The sequence below is a fragment of the Anomaloglossus baeobatrachus genome, unplaced genomic scaffold (assembly GCF_048569485.1).
Source record: "Anomaloglossus baeobatrachus isolate aAnoBae1 unplaced genomic scaffold, aAnoBae1.hap1 Scaffold_571, whole genome shotgun sequence".
NCBI lineage: Eukaryota > Metazoa > Chordata > Amphibia > Anura > Aromobatidae > Anomaloglossus > Anomaloglossus baeobatrachus.
In genome coordinates, this window is record NW_027444933.1 from 112,740 (window position 1) to 134,726 (window position 21,987).

At 46.4% G+C, this 21,987-nt stretch overlaps 14 non-coding genes across 14 annotated transcripts; all 14 read right to left on the bottom strand.

The window, feature by feature from the left end:
* Positions 1-949: 949 nt before the first annotated feature.
* Positions 950-1,140, bottom strand: LOC142284425 (U2 spliceosomal RNA). The gene has a single exon (XR_012745932.1). It is a non-coding gene; the product is annotated as a U2 spliceosomal RNA (small nuclear RNA).
* A 1,387-nt stretch (positions 1,141-2,527) lies between these two features.
* Positions 2,528-2,712, bottom strand: LOC142284486 (U2 spliceosomal RNA). Its single transcript, XR_012745989.1, has one exon. It is a non-coding gene; the product is annotated as a U2 spliceosomal RNA (small nuclear RNA).
* Positions 2,713-4,304: 1,592 nt separating this feature from the next.
* Positions 4,305-4,495, bottom strand: LOC142284426 (U2 spliceosomal RNA). The gene has a single exon (XR_012745933.1). It is a non-coding gene; the product is annotated as a U2 spliceosomal RNA (small nuclear RNA).
* Positions 4,496-5,882: 1,387 nt separating this feature from the next.
* LOC142284427 (U2 spliceosomal RNA) lies at positions 5,883-6,073 on the bottom strand. Its single transcript, XR_012745934.1, has one exon. It is a non-coding gene; the product is annotated as a U2 spliceosomal RNA (small nuclear RNA).
* Positions 6,074-7,460: 1,387 nt separating this feature from the next.
* LOC142284428 (U2 spliceosomal RNA) lies at positions 7,461-7,651 on the bottom strand. Its single transcript, XR_012745935.1, has one exon. It is a non-coding gene; the product is annotated as a U2 spliceosomal RNA (small nuclear RNA).
* A 1,387-nt stretch (positions 7,652-9,038) lies between these two features.
* Positions 9,039-9,229, bottom strand: LOC142284430 (U2 spliceosomal RNA). Its single transcript, XR_012745938.1, has one exon. It is a non-coding gene; the product is annotated as a U2 spliceosomal RNA (small nuclear RNA).
* A 1,387-nt stretch (positions 9,230-10,616) lies between these two features.
* Positions 10,617-10,807, bottom strand: LOC142284431 (U2 spliceosomal RNA). Its single transcript, XR_012745939.1, has one exon. It is a non-coding gene; the product is annotated as a U2 spliceosomal RNA (small nuclear RNA).
* A 1,387-nt stretch (positions 10,808-12,194) lies between these two features.
* LOC142284432 (U2 spliceosomal RNA) lies at positions 12,195-12,385 on the bottom strand. Its single transcript, XR_012745940.1, has one exon. It is a non-coding gene; the product is annotated as a U2 spliceosomal RNA (small nuclear RNA).
* A 1,387-nt stretch (positions 12,386-13,772) lies between these two features.
* On the bottom strand, positions 13,773-13,963 carry LOC142284433 (U2 spliceosomal RNA). Its single transcript, XR_012745941.1, has one exon. It is a non-coding gene; the product is annotated as a U2 spliceosomal RNA (small nuclear RNA).
* Positions 13,964-15,350: 1,387 nt separating this feature from the next.
* LOC142284434 (U2 spliceosomal RNA) lies at positions 15,351-15,541 on the bottom strand. Its single transcript, XR_012745942.1, has one exon. It is a non-coding gene; the product is annotated as a U2 spliceosomal RNA (small nuclear RNA).
* Positions 15,542-16,928: 1,387 nt separating this feature from the next.
* On the bottom strand, positions 16,929-17,119 carry LOC142284436 (U2 spliceosomal RNA). The gene has a single exon (XR_012745943.1). It is a non-coding gene; the product is annotated as a U2 spliceosomal RNA (small nuclear RNA).
* Positions 17,120-18,506: 1,387 nt separating this feature from the next.
* Positions 18,507-18,697, bottom strand: LOC142284437 (U2 spliceosomal RNA). Its single transcript, XR_012745944.1, has one exon. It is a non-coding gene; the product is annotated as a U2 spliceosomal RNA (small nuclear RNA).
* A 1,387-nt stretch (positions 18,698-20,084) lies between these two features.
* Positions 20,085-20,275, bottom strand: LOC142284438 (U2 spliceosomal RNA). The gene has a single exon (XR_012745945.1). It is a non-coding gene; the product is annotated as a U2 spliceosomal RNA (small nuclear RNA).
* A 1,387-nt stretch (positions 20,276-21,662) lies between these two features.
* On the bottom strand, positions 21,663-21,853 carry LOC142284439 (U2 spliceosomal RNA). The gene has a single exon (XR_012745946.1). It is a non-coding gene; the product is annotated as a U2 spliceosomal RNA (small nuclear RNA).
* Positions 21,854-21,987: the final 134 nt, after the last annotated feature.

A 21,987-nucleotide genomic window follows, 5' to 3' on the forward strand; every position in this document is an offset into this window, starting at 1 on the left:
CCCTACCACCCGGGAAAAAAAGAGATTGCCCCCTCCTTCCACTAGCCCACCCTCCCACCCAAAGAACAACTTCTTCTGCGCAGCTTGTTTTCTAGGCAGCAGCGCTATTGTGATGTCATCGGGGGGCATTGTGACAAGCCGCCAGTGTTCCGTCTCTTCATGTTGTGCACAGTTCAAACGGAAAATACATCAACAGGCAGACTACAGAAAAGCTTACTATCAAAGGTTAGAGGGGGGCTTTCTCAGAGGGCTTTTTACAGTTTTTCTATTCCCAATTAGCCGTTTAAGTGTACTTATTGAAAGTAGTAATTCTTTCATAGGCCGCCCTTTCTTAGTATTTGACGTTCCTTATATTGCGGTATGAGGCTTCGCAGTAGGTTGCAAACATTCATCACCCATGACTGTCCCCAATTGAGCTCAGAAGCTCAATGTCTATCATGACCTCTCTTTTAGAATGTCCAAGAGCAAGCAAACTATTCCTCCAGGAGAGGGCGCCAACAGACTACTAAAGAGATCATCATTACTCAAAGAAAACCCCAAAAACCAATGCATGATAGGAATAAACAGGTAACTTTCTTTGGAGTGGAAGCGGAGAGATCGCACCAGATGCCAATTCTAGATGTTATCACACCTGTGGTCACTGCAGCAGCAGGTGAATCCACTTTGTCCAAAAGGGATCTATTCCATTCAATTGCAAATGATCTAGATAAGACAGAGAACTGCAGCACGGGGACATAGCCGAGTTGGTCAGGTTGAGTGGTGATGAGTTTGCTATTTGGATGAATAAAGAAAGTCAAAAGTGTGAAAGATAAAAAACAAAAGGAGGAAGTGTGAAAAGTGAATGGGCCAAATTGAGGTGCATATGAAGACGTATGCTTTCTTCCAATTCATTAAATCGGGCTAATATGAATCAGGTGAATTGAGTTCTGCTTTTGGAAACTGGGTTAAGAAGGGGTGCACCGTTCCTGGAGGTACTGCAATACCAGGTCAATGCGTGGAGTGGACAGAGCAAGCTCTTTTTCCATCTCCCTGTTCTAAAAATCCATTTAATATATGGTCCCCAGATAGGGGACGTATCAGATATTAAACTGATAAGAACAGATACTACACTTGATCTTAGCCAAAAGGCCGAGAAGCGATAACCAGAATTGGTTTGGGCCTCGAGTGGCACCCTGGCCTATGCCGGACACATCTTAGGGAGAGAGAGCGAGAGGGAGACAAACCCACGCCTACACAAGACATTTTGTCACCCAAGCCAACCCTTGAAAAGGCTGCTTTGCAGAGCCAAAACAAGAAGAATGGTGCGTTTTGCAGCCGCCGCCCACTGCAATGAATCTGAATAACTCCTCCTTTAGGGCGCAAGCAACTCCCCTCCCCCTTGCAGTCTTTCCAATTCACGATACAAAAAGACGGACAGGACAGGTTGCCTGACTTTCCGTCACTGCCACCCTTTGCCATCCTTACCCGTAGAAAGCCCTTTCATCATCCCCAAACCCTAATCTTTTCCCTTTCCTTCCCAGCCCCCAAACCCTGCCCTCTGTACCTTTCTCACCACCCGCTTCCCTTCTCCTGTCATCCCCCTACCACCCGGGAAAAAAAGAGATTGCCCCCTCCTTCCACTAGCCCACCCTCCCACCCAAAGAACAACTTCTTCTGCGCAGCTTGTTTTCTAGGCAGCAGCGCTATTGTGATGTCATCGGGGGGCATTGTGACAAGCCGCCAGTGTTCCGTCTCTTCATGTTGTGCACAGTTCAAACGGAAAATACATCAACAGGCAGACTACAGAAAAGCTTACTATCAAAGGTTAGAGGGGGGCTTTCTCAGAGGGCTTTTTACAGTTTTTCTATTCCCAATTAGCCGTTTAAGTGTACTTATTGAAAGTAGTAATTCTTTCATAGGCCGCCCTTTCTTAGTATTTGACGTTCCTTATATTGCGGTATGAGGCTTCGCAGTAGGTTGCAAACATTCATCACCCATGACTGTCCCCAATTGAGCTCAGAAGCTCAATGTCTATCATGACCTCTCTTTTAGAATGTCCAAGAGCAAGCAAACTATTCCTCCAGGAGAGGGCGCCAACAGACTACTAAAGAGATCATCATTACTCAAAGAAAACCCCAAAAACCAATGCATGATAGGAATAAACAGGTAACTTTCTTTGGAGTGGAAGCGGAGAGATCGCACCAGATGCCAATTCTAGATGTTATCACACCTGTGGTCACTGCAGCAGCAGGTGAATCCACTTTGTCCAAAAGGGATCTATTCCATTCAATTGCAAATGATCTAGATAAGACAGAGAACTGCAGCACGGGGACATAGCCGAGTTGGTCAGGTTGAGTGGTGATGAGTTTGCTATTTGGATGAATAAAGAAAGTCAAAAGTGTGAAAGATAAAAAACAAAAGGAGGAAGTGTGAAAAGTGAATGGGCCAAATTGAGGTGCATATGAAGACGTATGCTTTCTTCCAATTCATTAAATCGGGCTAATATGAATCAGGTGAATTGAGTTCTGCTTTTGGAAACTGGGTTAAGAAGGGGTGCACCGTTCCTGGAGGTACTGCAATACCAGGTCAATGCGTGGAGTGGACAGAGCAAGCTCTTTTTCCATCTCCCTGTTCTAAAAATCCATTTAATATATGGTCCCCAGATAGGGGACGTATCAGATATTAAACTGATAAGAACAGATGAGATTTCATCCGCAAATTTCAGAAAACGGTCATCGGCCACCACACAAAAGCGCAGTGCCGCAGGTGATCGCCTCCCGAGCCCAGGAACCACCAGCCATAAGGGGACGTAAGCACCAAAAGGCGCAACAATCCCCGAGGCCGGCGGTTGTGCAAGCCCGGGCCCCTCCCAGCCAAGACCAAGGCAAACCCAATGAAGGGACTACACTTGATCTTAGCCAAAAGGCCGAGAAGCGATAACCAGAATTGGTTTGGGCCTCGAGTGGCACCCTGGCCTATGCCGGACACATCTTAGGGAGAGAGAGCGAGAGGGAGACAAACCCACGCCTACACAAGACATTTTGTCACCCAAGCCAACCCTTGAAAAGGCTGCTTTGCAGAGCCAAAACAAGAAGAATGGTGCGTTTTGCAGCCGCCGCCCACTGCAATGAATCTGAATAACTCCTCCTTTAGGGCGCAAGCAACTCCCCTCCCCCTTGCAGTCTTTCCAATTCACGATACAAAAAGACGGACAGGACAGGTTGCCTGACTTTCCGTCACTGCCACCCTTTGCCATCCTTACCCGTAGAAAGCCCTTTCATCATCCCCAAACCCTAATCTTTTCCCTTTCCTTCCCAGCCCCCAAACCCTGCCCTCTGTACCTTTCTCACCACCCGCTTCCCTTCTCCTGTCATCCCCCTACCACCCGGGAAAAAAAGAGATTGCCCCCTCCTTCCACTAGCCCACCCTCCCACCCAAAGAACAACTTCTTCTGCGCAGCTTGTTTTCTAGGCAGCAGCGCTATTGTGATGTCATCGGGGGGCATTGTGACAAGCCGCCAGTGTTCCGTCTCTTCATGTTGTGCACAGTTCAAACGGAAAATACATCAACAGGCAGACTACAGAAAAGCTTACTATCAAAGGTTAGAGGGGGGCTTTCTCAGAGGGCTTTTTACAGTTTTTCTATTCCCAATTAGCCGTTTAAGTGTACTTATTGAAAGTAGTAATTCTTTCATAGGCCGCCCTTTCTTAGTATTTGACGTTCCTTATATTGCGGTATGAGGCTTCGCAGTAGGTTGCAAACATTCATCACCCATGACTGTCCCCAATTGAGCTCAGAAGCTCAATGTCTATCATGACCTCTCTTTTAGAATGTCCAAGAGCAAGCAAACTATTCCTCCAGGAGAGGGCGCCAACAGACTACTAAAGAGATCATCATTACTCAAAGAAAACCCCAAAAACCAATGCATGATAGGAATAAACAGGTAACTTTCTTTGGAGTGGAAGCGGAGAGATCGCACCAGATGCCAATTCTAGATGTTATCACACCTGTGGTCACTGCAGCAGCAGGTGAATCCACTTTGTCCAAAAGGGATCTATTCCATTCAATTGCAAATGATCTAGATAAGACAGAGAACTGCAGCACGGGGACATAGCCGAGTTGGTCAGGTTGAGTGGTGATGAGTTTGCTATTTGGATGAATAAAGAAAGTCAAAAGTGTGAAAGATAAAAAACAAAAGGAGGAAGTGTGAAAAGTGAATGGGCCAAATTGAGGTGCATATGAAGACGTATGCTTTCTTCCAATTCATTAAATCGGGCTAATATGAATCAGGTGAATTGAGTTCTGCTTTTGGAAACTGGGTTAAGAAGGGGTGCACCGTTCCTGGAGGTACTGCAATACCAGGTCAATGCGTGGAGTGGACAGAGCAAGCTCTTTTTCCATCTCCCTGTTCTAAAAATCCATTTAATATATGGTCCCCAGATAGGGGACGTATCAGATATTAAACTGATAAGAACAGATACTACACTTGATCTTAGCCAAAAGGCCGAGAAGCGATAACCAGAATTGGTTTGGGCCTCGAGTGGCACCCTGGCCTATGCCGGACACATCTTAGGGAGAGAGAGCGAGAGGGAGACAAACCCACGCCTACACAAGACATTTTGTCACCCAAGCCAACCCTTGAAAAGGCTGCTTTGCAGAGCCAAAACAAGAAGAATGGTGCGTTTTGCAGCCGCCGCCCACTGCAATGAATCTGAATAACTCCTCCTTTAGGGCGCAAGCAACTCCCCTCCCCCTTGCAGTCTTTCCAATTCACGATACAAAAAGACGGACAGGACAGGTTGCCTGACTTTCCGTCACTGCCACCCTTTGCCATCCTTACCCGTAGAAAGCCCTTTCATCATCCCCAAACCCTAATCTTTTCCCTTTCCTTCCCAGCCCCCAAACCCTGCCCTCTGTACCTTTCTCACCACCCGCTTCCCTTCTCCTGTCATCCCCCTACCACCCGGGAAAAAAAGAGATTGCCCCCTCCTTCCACTAGCCCACCCTCCCACCCAAAGAACAACTTCTTCTGCGCAGCTTGTTTTCTAGGCAGCAGCGCTATTGTGATGTCATCGGGGGGCATTGTGACAAGCCGCCAGTGTTCCGTCTCTTCATGTTGTGCACAGTTCAAACGGAAAATACATCAACAGGCAGACTACAGAAAAGCTTACTATCAAAGGTTAGAGGGGGGCTTTCTCAGAGGGCTTTTTACAGTTTTTCTATTCCCAATTAGCCGTTTAAGTGTACTTATTGAAAGTAGTAATTCTTTCATAGGCCGCCCTTTCTTAGTATTTGACGTTCCTTATATTGCGGTATGAGGCTTCGCAGTAGGTTGCAAACATTCATCACCCATGACTGTCCCCAATTGAGCTCAGAAGCTCAATGTCTATCATGACCTCTCTTTTAGAATGTCCAAGAGCAAGCAAACTATTCCTCCAGGAGAGGGCGCCAACAGACTACTAAAGAGATCATCATTACTCAAAGAAAACCCCAAAAACCAATGCATGATAGGAATAAACAGGTAACTTTCTTTGGAGTGGAAGCGGAGAGATTGCACCAGATGCCAATTCTAGATGTTATCACACCTGTGGTCACTGCAGCAGCAGGTGAATCCACTTTGTCCAAAAGGGATCTATTCCATTCAATTGCAAATGATCTAGATAAGACAGAGAACTGCAGCACGGGGACATAGCCGAGTTGGTCAGGTTGAGTGGTGATGAGTTTGCTATTTGGATGAATAAAGAAAGTCAAAAGTGTGAAAGATAAAAAACAAAAGGAGGAAGTGTGAAAAGTGAATGGGCCAAATTGAGGTGCATATGAAGACGTATGCTTTCTTCCAATTCATTAAATCGGGCTAATATGAATCAGGTGAATTGAGTTCTGCTTTTGGAAACTGGGTTAAGAAGGGGTGCACCGTTCCTGGAGGTACTGCAATACCAGGTCAATGCGTGGAGTGGACAGAGCAAGCTCTTTTTCCATCTCCCTGTTCTAAAAATCCATTTAATATATGGTCCCCAGATAGGGGACGTATCAGATATTAAACTGATAAGAACAGATACTACACTTGATCTTAGCCAAAAGGCCGAGAAGCGATAACCAGAATTGGTTTGGGCCTCGAGTGGCACCCTGGCCTATGCCGGACACATCTTAGGGAGAGAGAGCGAGAGGGAGACAAACCCACGCCTACACAAGACATTTTGTCACCCAAGCCAACCCTTGAAAAGGCTGCTTTGCAGAGCCAAAACAAGAAGAATGGTGCGTTTTGCAGCCGCCGCCCACTGCAATGAATCTGAATAACTCCTCCTTTAGGGCGCAAGCAACTCCCCTCCCCCTTGCAGTCTTTCCAATTCACGATACAAAAAGACGGACAGGACAGGTTGCCTGACTTTCCGTCACTGCCACCCTTTGCCATCCTTACCCGTAGAAAGCCCTTTCATCATCCCCAAACCCTAATCTTTTCCCTTTCCTTCCCAGCCCCCAAACCCTGCCCTCTGTACCTTTCTCACCACCCGCTTCCCTTCTCCTGTCATCCCCCTACCACCCGGGAAAAAAAGAGATTGCCCCCTCCTTCCACTAGCCCACCCTCCCACCCAAAGAACAACTTCTTCTGCGCAGCTTGTTTTCTAGGCAGCAGCGCTATTGTGATGTCATCGGGGGGCATTGTGACAAGCCGCCAGTGTTCCGTCTCTTCATGTTGTGCACAGTTCAAACGGAAAATACATCAACAGGCAGACTACAGAAAAGCTTACTATCAAAGGTTAGAGGGGGGCTTTCTCAGAGGGCTTTTTACAGTTTTTCTATTCCCAATTAGCCGTTTAAGTGTACTTATTGAAAGTAGTAATTCTTTCATAGGCCGCCCTTTCTTAGTATTTGACGTTCCTTATATTGCGGTATGAGGCTTCGCAGTAGGTTGCAAACATTCATCACCCATGACTGTCCCCAATTGAGCTCAGAAGCTCAATGTCTATCATGACCTCTCTTTTAGAATGTCCAAGAGCAAGCAAACTATTCCTCCAGGAGAGGGCGCCAACAGACTACTAAAGAGATCATCATTACTCAAAGAAAACCCCAAAAACCAATGCATGATAGGAATAAACAGGTAACTTTCTTTGGAGTGGAAGCGGAGAGATCGCACCAGATGCCAATTCTAGATGTTATCACACCTGTGGTCACTGCAGCAGCAGGTGAATCCACTTTGTCCAAAAGGGATCTATTCCATTCAATTGCAAATGATCTAGATAAGACAGAGAACTGCAGCACGGGGACATAGCCGAGTTGGTCAGGTTGAGTGGTGATGAGTTTGCTATTTGGATGAATAAAGAAAGTCAAAAGTGTGAAAGATAAAAAACAAAAGGAGGAAGTGTGAAAAGTGAATGGGCCAAATTGAGGTGCATATGAAGACGTATGCTTTCTTCCAATTCATTAAATCGGGCTAATATGAATCAGGTGAATTGAGTTCTGCTTTTGGAAACTGGGTTAAGAAGGGGTGCACCGTTCCTGGAGGTACTGCAATACCAGGTCAATGCGTGGAGTGGACAGAGCAAGCTCTTTTTCCATCTCCCTGTTCTAAAAATCCATTTAATATATGGTCCCCAGATAGGGGACGTATCAGATATTAAACTGATAAGAACAGATACTACACTTGATCTTAGCCAAAAGGCCGAGAAGCGATAACCAGAATTGGTTTGGGCCTCGAGTGGCACCCTGGCCTATGCCGGACACATCTTAGGGAGAGAGAGCGAGAGGGAGACAAACCCACGCCTACACAAGACATTTTGTCACCCAAGCCAACCCTTGAAAAGGCTGCTTTGCAGAGCCAAAACAAGAAGAATGGTGCGTTTTGCAGCCGCCGCCCACTGCAATGAATCTGAATAACTCCTCCTTTAGGGCGCAAGCAACTCCCCTCCCCCTTGCAGTCTTTCCAATTCACGATACAAAAAGACGGACAGGACAGGTTGCCTGACTTTCCGTCACTGCCACCCTTTGCCATCCTTACCCGTAGAAAGCCCTTTCATCATCCCCAAACCCTAATCTTTTCCCTTTCCTTCCCAGCCCCCAAACCCTGCCCTCTGTACCTTTCTCACCACCCGCTTCCCTTCTCCTGTCATCCCCCTACCACCCGGGAAAAAAAGAGATTGCCCCCTCCTTCCACTAGCCCACCCTCCCACCCAAAGAACAACTTCTTCTGCGCAGCTTGTTTTCTAGGCAGCAGCGCTATTGTGATGTCATCGGGGGGCATTGTGACAAGCCGCCAGTGTTCCGTCTCTTCATGTTGTGCACAGTTCAAACGGAAAATACATCAACAGGCAGACTACAGAAAAGCTTACTATCAAAGGTTAGAGGGGGGCTTTCTCAGAGGGCTTTTTACAGTTTTTCTATTCCCAATTAGCCGTTTAAGTGTACTTATTGAAAGTAGTAATTCTTTCATAGGCCGCCCTTTCTTAGTATTTGACGTTCCTTATATTGCGGTATGAGGCTTCGCAGTAGGTTGCAAACATTCATCACCCATGACTGTCCCCAATTGAGCTCAGAAGCTCAATGTCTATCATGACCTCTCTTTTAGAATGTCCAAGAGCAAGCAAACTATTCCTCCAGGAGAGGGCGCCAACAGACTACTAAAGAGATCATCATTACTCAAAGAAAACCCCAAAAACCAATGCATGATAGGAATAAACAGGTAACTTTCTTTGGAGTGGAAGCGGAGAGATCGCACCAGATGCCAATTCTAGATGTTATCACACCTGTGGTCACTGCAGCAGCAGGTGAATCCACTTTGTCCAAAAGGGATCTATTCCATTCAATTGCAAATGATCTAGATAAGACAGAGAACTGCAGCACGGGGACATAGCCGAGTTGGTCAGGTTGAGTGGTGATGAGTTTGCTATTTGGATGAATAAAGAAAGTCAAAAGTGTGAAAGATAAAAAACAAAAGGAGGAAGTGTGAAAAGTGAATGGGCCAAATTGAGGTGCATATGAAGACGTATGCTTTCTTCCAATTCATTAAATCGGGCTAATATGAATCAGGTGAATTGAGTTCTGCTTTTGGAAACTGGGTTAAGAAGGGGTGCACCGTTCCTGGAGGTACTGCAATACCAGGTCAATGCGTGGAGTGGACAGAGCAAGCTCTTTTTCCATCTCCCTGTTCTAAAAATCCATTTAATATATGGTCCCCAGATAGGGGACGTATCAGATATTAAACTGATAAGAACAGATACTACACTTGATCTTAGCCAAAAGGCCGAGAAGCGATAACCAGAATTGGTTTGGGCCTCGAGTGGCACCCTGGCCTATGCCGGACACATCTTAGGGAGAGAGAGCGAGAGGGAGACAAACCCACGCCTACACAAGACATTTTGTCACCCAAGCCAACCCTTGAAAAGGCTGCTTTGCAGAGCCAAAACAAGAAGAATGGTGCGTTTTGCAGCCGCCGCCCACTGCAATGAATCTGAATAACTCCTCCTTTAGGGCGCAAGCAACTCCCCTCCCCCTTGCAGTCTTTCCAATTCACGATACAAAAAGACGGACAGGACAGGTTGCCTGACTTTCCGTCACTGCCACCCTTTGCCATCCTTACCCGTAGAAAGCCCTTTCATCATCCCCAAACCCTAATCTTTTCCCTTTCCTTCCCAGCCCCCAAACCCTGCCCTCTGTACCTTTCTCACCACCCGCTTCCCTTCTCCTGTCATCCCCCTACCACCCGGGAAAAAAAGAGATTGCCCCCTCCTTCCACTAGCCCACCCTCCCACCCAAAGAACAACTTCTTCTGCGCAGCTTGTTTTCTAGGCAGCAGCGCTATTGTGATGTCATCGGGGGGCATTGTGACAAGCCGCCAGTGTTCCGTCTCTTCATGTTGTGCACAGTTCAAACGGAAAATACATCAACAGGCAGACTACAGAAAAGCTTACTATCAAAGGTTAGAGGGGGGCTTTCTCAGAGGGCTTTTTACAGTTTTTCTATTCCCAATTAGCCGTTTAAGTGTACTTATTGAAAGTAGTAATTCTTTCATAGGCCGCCCTTTCTTAGTATTTGACGTTCCTTATATTGCGGTATGAGGCTTCGCAGTAGGTTGCAAACATTCATCACCCATGACTGTCCCCAATTGAGCTCAGAAGCTCAATGTCTATCATGACCTCTCTTTTAGAATGTCCAAGAGCAAGCAAACTATTCCTCCAGGAGAGGGCGCCAACAGACTACTAAAGAGATCATCATTACTCAAAGAAAACCCCAAAAACCAATGCATGATAGGAATAAACAGGTAACTTTCTTTGGAGTGGAAGCGGAGAGATCGCACCAGATGCCAATTCTAGATGTTATCACACCTGTGGTCACTGCAGCAGCAGGTGAATCCACTTTGTCCAAAAGGGATCTATTCCATTCAATTGCAAATGATCTAGATAAGACAGAGAACTGCAGCACGGGGACATAGCCGAGTTGGTCAGGTTGAGTGGTGATGAGTTTGCTATTTGGATGAATAAAGAAAGTCAAAAGTGTGAAAGATAAAAAACAAAAGGAGGAAGTGTGAAAAGTGAATGGGCCAAATTGAGGTGCATATGAAGACGTATGCTTTCTTCCAATTCATTAAATCGGGCTAATATGAATCAGGTGAATTGAGTTCTGCTTTTGGAAACTGGGTTAAGAAGGGGTGCACCGTTCCTGGAGGTACTGCAATACCAGGTCAATGCGTGGAGTGGACAGAGCAAGCTCTTTTTCCATCTCCCTGTTCTAAAAATCCATTTAATATATGGTCCCCAGATAGGGGACGTATCAGATATTAAACTGATAAGAACAGATACTACACTTGATCTTAGCCAAAAGGCCGAGAAGCGATAACCAGAATTGGTTTGGGCCTCGAGTGGCACCCTGGCCTATGCCGGACACATCTTAGGGAGAGAGAGCGAGAGGGAGACAAACCCACGCCTACACAAGACATTTTGTCACCCAAGCCAACCCTTGAAAAGGCTGCTTTGCAGAGCCAAAACAAGAAGAATGGTGCGTTTTGCAGCCGCCGCCCACTGCAATGAATCTGAATAACTCCTCCTTTAGGGCGCAAGCAACTCCCCTCCCCCTTGCAGTCTTTCCAATTCACGATACAAAAAGACGGACAGGACAGGTTGCCTGACTTTCCGTCACTGCCACCCTTTGCCATCCTTACCCGTAGAAAGCCCTTTCATCATCCCCAAACCCTAATCTTTTCCCTTTCCTTCCCAGCCCCCAAACCCTGCCCTCTGTACCTTTCTCACCACCCGCTTCCCTTCTCCTGTCATCCCCCTACCACCCGGGAAAAAAAGAGATTGCCCCCTCCTTCCACTAGCCCACCCTCCCACCCAAAGAACAACTTCTTCTGCGCAGCTTGTTTTCTAGGCAGCAGCGCTATTGTGATGTCATCGGGGGGCATTGTGACAAGCCGCCAGTGTTCCGTCTCTTCATGTTGTGCACAGTTCAAACGGAAAATACATCAACAGGCAGACTACAGAAAAGCTTACTATCAAAGGTTAGAGGGGGGCTTTCTCAGAGGGCTTTTTACAGTTTTTCTATTCCCAATTAGCCGTTTAAGTGTACTTATTGAAAGTAGTAATTCTTTCATAGGCCGCCCTTTCTTAGTATTTGACGTTCCTTATATTGCGGTATGAGGCTTCGCAGTAGGTTGCAAACATTCATCACCCATGACTGTCCCCAATTGAGCTCAGAAGCTCAATGTCTATCATGACCTCTCTTTTAGAATGTCCAAGAGCAAGCAAACTATTCCTCCAGGAGAGGGCGCCAACAGACTACTAAAGAGATCATCATTACTCAAAGAAAACCCCAAAAACCAATGCATGATAGGAATAAACAGGTAACTTTCTTTGGAGTGGAAGCGGAGAGATCGCACCAGATGCCAATTCTAGATGTTATCACACCTGTGGTCACTGCAGCAGCAGGTGAATCCACTTTGTCCAAAAGGGATCTATTCCATTCAATTGCAAATGATCTAGATAAGACAGAGAACTGCAGCACGGGGACATAGCCGAGTTGGTCAGGTTGAGTGGTGATGAGTTTGCTATTTGGATGAATAAAGAAAGTCAAAAGTGTGAAAGATAAAAAACAAAAGGAGGAAGTGTGAAAAGTGAATGGGCCAAATTGAGGTGCATATGAAGACGTATGCTTTCTTCCAATTCATTAAATCGGGCTAATATGAATCAGGTGAATTGAGTTCTGCTTTTGGAAACTGGGTTAAGAAGGGGTGCACCGTTCCTGGAGGTACTGCAATACCAGGTCAATGCGTGGAGTGGACAGAGCAAGCTCTTTTTCCATCTCCCTGTTCTAAAAATCCATTTAATATATGGTCCCCAGATAGGGGACGTATCAGATATTAAACTGATAAGAACAGATACTACACTTGATCTTAGCCAAAAGGCCGAGAAGCGATAACCAGAATTGGTTTGGGCCTCGAGTGGCACCCTGGCCTATGCCGGACACATCTTAGGGAGAGAGAGCGAGAGGGAGACAAACCCACGCCTACACAAGACATTTTGTCACCCAAGCCAACCCTTGAAAAGGCTGCTTTGCAGAGCCAAAACAAGAAGAATGGTGCGTTTTGCAGCCGCCGCCCACTGCAATGAATCTGAATAACTCCTCCTTTAGGGCGCAAGCAACTCCCCTCCCCCTTGCAGTCTTTCCAATTCACGATACAAAAAGACGGACAGGACAGGTTGCCTGACTTTCCGTCACTGCCACCCTTTGCCATCCTTACCCGTAGAAAGCCCTTTCATCATCCCCAAACCCTAATCTTTTCCCTTTCCTTCCCAGCCCCCAAACCCTGCCCTCTGTACCTTTCTCACCACCCGCTTCCCTTCTCCTGTCATCCCCCTACCACCCGGGAAAAAAAGAGATTGCCCCCTCCTTCCACTAGCCCACCCTCCCACCCAAAGAACAACTTCTTCTGCGCAGCTTGTTTTCTAGGCAGCAGCGCTATTGTGATGTCATCGGGGGGCATTGTGACAAGCCGCCAGTGTTCCGTCTCTTCATGTTGTGCACAGTTCAAACGGAAAATACATCAACAGGCAGACTACAGAAAAGCTTACTATCAAAGGTTAGAGGGGGGCTTTCTCAGAGGGCTTTTTACAGTTTTTCTATTCCCAATTAGCCGTTTAAGTGTACTTATTGAAAGTAGTAATTCTTTCATAGGCCGCCCTTTCTTAGTATTTGACGTTCCTTATATTGCGGTATGAGGCTTCGCAGTAGGTTGCAAACATTCATCACCCATGACTGTCCCCAATTGAGCTCAGAAGCTCAATGTCTATCATGACCTCTCTTTTAGAATGTCCAAGAGCAAGCAAACTATTCCTCCAGGAGAGGGCGCCAACAGACTACTAAAGAGATCATCATTACTCAAAGAAAACCCCAAAAACCAATGCATGATAGGAATAAACAGGTAACTTTCTTTGGAGTGGAAGCGGAGAGATCGCACCAGATGCCAATTCTAGATGTTATCACACCTGTGGTCACTGCAGCAGCAGGTGAATCCACTTTGTCCAAAAGGGATCTATTCCATTCAATTGCAAATGATCTAGATAAGACAGAGAACTGCAGCACGGGGACATAGCCGAGTTGGTCAGGTTGAGTGGTGATGAGTTTGCTATTTGGATGAATAAAGAAAGTCAAAAGTGTGAAAGATAAAAAACAAAAGGAGGAAGTGTGAAAAGTGAATGGGCCAAATTGAGGTGCATATGAAGACGTATGCTTTCTTCCAATTCATTAAATCGGGCTAATATGAATCAGGTGAATTGAGTTCTGCTTTTGGAAACTGGGTTAAGAAGGGGTGCACCGTTCCTGGAGGTACTGCAATACCAGGTCAATGCGTGGAGTGGACAGAGCAAGCTCTTTTTCCATCTCCCTGTTCTAAAAATCCATTTAATATATGGTCCCCAGATAGGGGACGTATCAGATATTAAACTGATAAGAACAGATACTACACTTGATCTTAGCCAAAAGGCCGAGAAGCGATAACCAGAATTGGTTTGGGCCTCGAGTGGCACCCTGGCCTATGCCGGACACATCTTAGGGAGAGAGAGCGAGAGGGAGACAAACCCACGCCTACACAAGACATTTTGTCACCCAAGCCAACCCTTGAAAAGGCTGCTTTGCAGAGCCAAAACAAGAAGAATGGTGCGTTTTGCAGCCGCCGCCCACTGCAATGAATCTGAATAACTCCTCCTTTAGGGCGCAAGCAACTCCCCTCCCCCTTGCAGTCTTTCCAATTCACGATACAAAAAGACGGACAGGACAGGTTGCCTGACTTTCCGTCACTGCCACCCTTTGCCATCCTTACCCGTAGAAAGCCCTTTCATCATCCCCAAACCCTAATCTTTTCCCTTTCCTTCCCAGCCCCCAAACCCTGCCCTCTGTACCTTTCTCACCACCCGCTTCCCTTCTCCTGTCATCCCCCTACCACCCGGGAAAAAAAGAGATTGCCCCCTCCTTCCACTAGCCCACCCTCCCACCCAAAGAACAACTTCTTCTGCGCAGCTTGTTTTCTAGGCAGCAGCGCTATTGTGATGTCATCGGGGGGCATTGTGACAAGCCGCCAGTGTTCCGTCTCTTCATGTTGTGCACAGTTCAAACGGAAAATACATCAACAGGCAGACTACAGAAAAGCTTACTATCAAAGGTTAGAGGGGGGCTTTCTCAGAGGGCTTTTTACAGTTTTTCTATTCCCAATTAGCCGTTTAAGTGTACTTATTGAAAGTAGTAATTCTTTCATAGGCCGCCCTTTCTTAGTATTTGACGTTCCTTATATTGCGGTATGAGGCTTCGCAGTAGGTTGCAAACATTCATCACCCATGACTGTCCCCAATTGAGCTCAGAAGCTCAATGTCTATCATGACCTCTCTTTTAGAATGTCCAAGAGCAAGCAAACTATTCCTCCAGGAGAGGGCGCCAACAGACTACTAAAGAGATCATCATTACTCAAAGAAAACCCCAAAAACCAATGCATGATAGGAATAAACAGGTAACTTTCTTTGGAGTGGAAGCGGAGAGATCGCACCAGATGCCAATTCTAGATGTTATCACACCTGTGGTCACTGCAGCAGCAGGTGAATCCACTTTGTCCAAAAGGGATCTATTCCATTCAATTGCAAATGATCTAGATAAGACAGAGAACTGCAGCACGGGGACATAGCCGAGTTGGTCAGGTTGAGTGGTGATGAGTTTGCTATTTGGATGAATAAAGAAAGTCAAAAGTGTGAAAGATAAAAAACAAAAGGAGGAAGTGTGAAAAGTGAATGGGCCAAATTGAGGTGCATATGAAGACGTATGCTTTCTTCCAATTCATTAAATCGGGCTAATATGAATCAGGTGAATTGAGTTCTGCTTTTGGAAACTGGGTTAAGAAGGGGTGCACCGTTCCTGGAGGTACTGCAATACCAGGTCAATGCGTGGAGTGGACAGAGCAAGCTCTTTTTCCATCTCCCTGTTCTAAAAATCCATTTAATATATGGTCCCCAGATAGGGGACGTATCAGATATTAAACTGATAAGAACAGATACTACACTTGATCTTAGCCAAAAGGCCGAGAAGCGATAACCAGAATTGGTTTGGGCCTCGAGTGGCACCCTGGCCTATGCCGGACACATCTTAGGGAGAGAGAGCGAGAGGGAGACAAACCCACGCCTACACAAGACATTTTGTCACCCAAGCCAACCCTTGAAAAGGCTGCTTTGCAGAGCCAAAACAAGAAGAATGGTGCGTTTTGCAGCCGCCGCCCACTGCAATGAATCTGAATAACTCCTCCTTTAGGGCGCAAGCAACTCCCCTCCCCCTTGCAGTCTTTCCAATTCACGATACAAAAAGACGGACAGGACAGGTTGCCTGACTTTCCGTCACTGCCACCCTTTGCCATCCTTACCCGTAGAAAGCCCTTTCATCATCCCCAAACCCTAATCTTTTCCCTTTCCTTCCCAGCCCCCAAACCCTGCCCTCTGTACCTTTCTCACCACCCGCTTCCCTTCTCCTGTCATCCCCCTACCACCCGGGAAAAAAAGAGATTGCCCCCTCCTTCCACTAGCCCACCCTCCCACCCAAAGAACAACTTCTTCTGCGCAGCTTGTTTTCTAGGCAGCAGCGCTATTGTGATGTCATCGGGGGGCATTGTGACAAGCCGCCAGTGTTCCGTCTCTTCATGTTGTGCACAGTTCAAACGGAAAATACATCAACAGGCAGACTACAGAAAAGCTTACTATCAAAGGTTAGAGGGGGGCTTTCTCAGAGGGCTTTTTACAGTTTTTCTATTCCCAATTAGCCGTTTAAGTGTACTTATTGAAAGTAGTAATTCTTTCATAGGCCGCCCTTTCTTAGTATTTGACGTTCCTTATATTGCGGTATGAGGCTTCGCAGTAGGTTGCAAACATTCATCACCCATGACTGTCCCCAATTGAGCTCAGAAGCTCAATGTCTATCATGACCTCTCTTTTAGAATGTCCAAGAGCAAGCAAACTATTCCTCCAGGAGAGGGCGCCAACAGACTACTAAAGAGATCATCATTACTCAAAGAAAACCCCAAAAACCAATGCATGATAGGAATAAACAGGTAACTTTCTTTGGAGTGGAAGCGGAGAGATCGCACCAGATGCCAATTCTAGATGTTATCACACCTGTGGTCACTGCAGCAGCAGGTGAATCCACTTTGTCCAAAAGGGATCTATTCCATTCAATTGCAAATGATCTAGATAAGACAGAGAACTGCAGCACGGGGACATAGCCGAGTTGGTCAGGTTGAGTGGTGATGAGTTTGCTATTTGGATGAATAAAGAAAGTCAAAAGTGTGAAAGATAAAAAACAAAAGGAGGAAGTGTGAAAAGTGAATGGGCCAAATTGAGGTGCATATGAAGACGTATGCTTTCTTCCAATTCATTAAATCGGGCTAATATGAATCAGGTGAATTGAGTTCTGCTTTTGGAAACTGGGTTAAGAAGGGGTGCACCGTTCCTGGAGGTACTGCAATACCAGGTCAATGCGTGGAGTGGACAGAGCAAGCTCTTTTTCCATCTCCCTGTTCTAAAAATCCATTTAATATATGGTCCCCAGATAGGGGACGTATCAGATATTAAACTGATAAGAACAGATACTACACTTGATCTTAGCCAAAAGGCCGAGAAGCGATAACCAGAATTGGTTTGGGCCTCGAGTGGCACCCTGGCCTATGCCGGACACATCTTAGGGAGAGAGAGCGAGAGGGAGACAAACCCACGCCTACACAAGACATTTTGTCACCCAAGCCAACCCTTGAAAAGGCTGCTTTGCAGAGCCAAAACAAGAAGAATGGTGCGTTTTGCAGCCGCCGCCCACTGCAATGAATCTGAATAACTCCTCCTTTAGGGCGCAAGCAACTCCCCTCCCCCTTGCAGTCTTTCCAATTCACGATACAAAAAGACGGACAGGACAGGTTGCCTGACTTTCCGTCACTGCCACCCTTTGCCATCCTTACCCGTAGAAAGCCCTTTCATCATCCCCAAACCCTAATCTTTTCCCTTTCCTTCCCAGCCCCCAAACCCTGCCCTCTGTACCTTTCTCACCACCCGCTTCCCTTCTCCTGTCATCCCCCTACCACCCGGGAAAAAAAGAGATTGCCCCCTCCTTCCACTAGCCCACCCTCCCACCCAAAGAACAACTTCTTCTGCGCAGCTTGTTTTCTAGGCAGCAGCGCTATTGTGATGTCATCGGGGGGCATTGTGACAAGCCGCCAGTGTTCCGTCTCTTCATGTTGTGCACAGTTCAAACGGAAAATACATCAACAGGCAGACTACAGAAAAGCTTACTATCAAAGGTTAGAGGGGGGCTTTCTCAGAGGGCTTTTTACAGTTTTTCTATTCCCAATTAGCCGTTTAAGTGTACTTATTGAAAGTAGTAATTCTTTCATAGGCCGCCCTTTCTTAGTATTTGACGTTCCTTATATTGCGGTATGAGGCTTCGCAGTAGGTTGCAAACATTCATCACCCATGACTGTCCCCAATTGAGCTCAGAAGCTCAATGTCTATCATGACCTCTCTTTTAGAATGTCCAAGAGCAAGCAAACTATTCCTCCAGGAGAGGGCGCCAACAGACTACTAAAGAGATCATCATTACTCAAAGAAAACCCCAAAAACCAATGCATGATAGGAATAAACAGGTAACTTTCTTTGGAGTGGAAGCGGAGAGATCGCACCAGATGCCAATTCTAGATGTTATCACACCTGTGGTCACTGCAGCAGCAGGTGAATCCACTTTGTCCAAAAGGGATCTATTCCATTCAATTGCAAATGATCTAGATAAGACAGAGAACTGCAGCACGGGGACATAGCCGAGTTGGTCAGGTTGAGTGGTGATGAGTTTGCTATTTGGATGAATAAAGAAAGTCAAAAGTGTGAAAGATAAAAAACAAAAGGAGGAAGTGTGAAAAGTGAATGGGCCAAATTGAGGTGCATATGAAGACGTATGCTTTCTTCCAATTCATTAAATCGGGCTAATATGAATCAGGTGAATTGAGTTCTGCTTTTGGAAACTGGGTTAAGAAGGGGTGCACCGTTCCTGGAGGTACTGCAATACCAGGTCAATGCGTGGAGTGGACAGAGCAAGCTCTTTTTCCATCTCCCTGTTCTAAAAATCCATTTAATATATGGTCCCCAGATAGGGGACGTATCAGATATTAAACTGATAAGAACAGATACTACACTTGATCTTAGCCAAAAGGCCGAGAAGCGATAACCAGAATTGGTTTGGGCCTCGAGTGGCACCCTGGCCTATGCCGGACACATCTTAGGGAGAGAGAGCGAGAGGGAGACAAACCCACGCCTACACAAGACATTTTGTCACCCAAGCCAACCCTTGAAAAGGCTGCTTTGCAGAGCCAAAACAAGAAGAATGGTGCGTTTTGCAGCCGCCGCCCACTGCAATGAATCTGAATAACTCCTCCTTTAGGGCGCAAGCAACTCCCCTCCCCCTTGCAGTCTTTCCAATTCACGATACAAAAAGACGGACAGGACAGGTTGCCTGACTTTCCGTCACTGCCACCCTTTGCCATCCTTACCCGTAGAAAGCCCTTTCATCATCCCCAAACCCTAATCTTTTCCCTTTCCTTCCCAGCCCCCAAACCCTGCCCTCTGTACCTTTCTCACCACCCGCTTCCCTTCTCCTGTCATCCCCCTACCACCCGGGAAAAAAAGAGATTGCCCCCTCCTTCCACTAGCCCACCCTCCCACCCAAAGAACAACTTCTTCTGCGCAGCTTGTTTTCTAGGCAGCAGCGCTATTGTGATGTCATCGGGGGGCATTGTGACAAGCCGCCAGTGTTCCGTCTCTTCATGTTGTGCACAGTTCAAACGGAAAATACATCAACAGGCAGACTACAGAAAAGCTTACTATCAAAGGTTAGAGGGGGGCTTTCTCAGAGGGCTTTTTACAGTTTTTCTATTCCCAATTAGCCGTTTAAGTGTACTTATTGAAAGTAGTAATTCTTTCATAGGCCGCCCTTTCTTAGTATTTGACGTTCCTTATATTGCGGTATGAGGCTTCGCAGTAGGTTGCAAACATTCATCACCCATGACTGTCCCCAATTGAGCTCAGAAGCTCAATGTCTATCATGACCTCTCTTTTAGAATGTCCAAGAGCAAGCAAACTATTCCTCCAGGAGAGGGCGCCAACAGACTACTAAAGAGATCATCATTACTCAAAGAAAACCCCAAAAACCAATGCATGATAGGAATAAACAGGTAACTTTCTTTGGAGTGGAAGCGGAGAGATCGCACCAGATGCCAATTCTAGATGTTATCACACCTGTGGTCACTGCAGCAGCAGGTGAATCCACTTTGTCCAAAAGGGATCTATTCCATTCAATTGCAAATGATCTAGATAAGACAGAGAACTGCAGCACGGGGACATAGCCGAGTTGGTCAGGTTGAGTGGTGATGAGTTTGCTATTTGGATGAATAAAGAAAGTCAAAAGTGTGAAAGATAAAAAACAAAAGGAGGAAGTGTGAAAAGTGAATGGGCCAAATTGAGGTGCATATGAAGACGTATGCTTTCTTCCAATTCATTAAATCGGGCTAATATGAATCAGGTGAATTGAGTTCTGCTTTTGGAAACTGGGTTAAGAAGGGGTGCACCGTTCCTGGAGGTACTGCAATACCAGGTCAATGCGTGGAGTGGACAGAGCAAGCTCTTTTTCCATCTCCCTGTTCTAAAAATCCATTTAATATATGGTCCCCAGATAGGGGACGTATCAGATATTAAACTGATAAGAACAGATACTACACTTGATCTTAGCCAAAAGGCCGAGAAGCGATAACCAGAATTGGTTTGGGCCTCGAGTGGCACCCTGGCCTATGCCGGACACATCTTAGGGAGAGAGAGCGAGAGGGAGACAAACCCACGCCTACACAAGACATTTTGTCACCCAAGCCAACCCTTGAAAAGGCTGCTTTGCAGAGCCAAAACAAGAAGAATGGTGCGTTTTGCAGCCGCCGCCCACTGCAATGAATCTGAATAACTCCTCCTTTAGGGCGCAAGCAACTCCCCTCCCCCTTGCAGTCTTTCCAATTCACGATACAAAAAGACGGACAGGACAGGTTGCCTGACTTTCCGTCACTGCCACCCTTTGCCATCCTTACCCGTAGAAAGCCCTTTCATCATCCCCAAACCCTAATCTTTTCCCTTTCCTTCCCAGCCCCCAAACCCTGCCCTCTGTACCTTTCTCACCACCCGCTTCCCTTCTCCTGTCATCCCCCTACCACCCGGGAAAAAAAGAGATTGCCCCCTCCTTCCACTAGCCCACCCTCCCACCCAAAGAACAACTTCTTCTGCGCAGCTTGTTTTCTAGGCAGCAGCGCTATTGTGATGTCATCGGGGGGCATTGTGACAAGCCGCCAGTGTTCCGTCTCTTCATGTTGTGCACAGTTCAAACGGAAAATACATCAACAGGCAGACTACAGAAAAGCTTACTATCAAAGGTTAGAGGGGGGCTTTCTCAGAGGGCTTTTTACAGTTTTTCTATTCCCAATTAGCCGTTTAAGTGTACTTATTGAAAGTAGTAATTCTTTCATAGGCCGCCCTTTCTTAGTATTTGACGTTCCTTATATTGCGGTATGAGGCTTCGCAGTAGGTTGCAAACATTCATCACCCATGACTGTCCCCAATTGAGCTCAGAAGCTCAATGTCTATCATGACCTCTCTTTTAGAATGTCCAAGAGCAAGCAAACTATTCCTCCAGGAGAGGGCGCCAACAGACTACTAAAGAGATCATCATTACTCAAAGAAAACCCCAAAAACCAATGCATGATAGGAATAAACAGGTAACTTTCTTTGGAGTGGAAGCGGAGAGATCGCACCAGATGCCAATTCTAGATGTTATCACACCTGTGGTCACTGCAGCAGCAGGTGAATCCACTTTGTCCAAAAGGGATCTATTCCATTCAATTGCAAATGATCTAGATAAGACAGAGAACTGCAGCACGGGGACATAGCCGAGTTGGTCAGGTTGAGTGGTGATGAGTTTGCTATTTGGATGAATAAAGAAAGTCAAAAGTGTGAAAGATAAAAAACAAAAGGAGGAAGTGTGAAAAGTGAATGGGCCAAATTGAGGTGCATATGAAGACGTATGCTTTCTTCCAATTCATTAAATCGGGCTAATATGAATCAGGTGAATTGAGTTCTGCTTTTGGAAACTGGGTTAAGAAGGGGTGCACCGTTCCTGGAGGTACTGCAATACCAGGTCAATGCGTGGAGTGGACAGAGCAAGCTCTTTTTCCATCTCCCTGTTCTAAAAATCCATTTAATATATGGTCCCCAGATAGGGGACGTATCAGATATTAAACTGATAAGAACAGATACTACACTTGATCTTAGCCAAAAGGCCGAGAAGCGATAACCAGAATTGGTTTGGGCCTCGAGTGGCACCCTGGCCTATGCCGGACACATCTTAGGGAGAGAGAGCGAGAGGGAGACAAACCCACGCCTACACAAGACATTTTGTCACCCAAGCCAACCCTTGAAAAGGCTG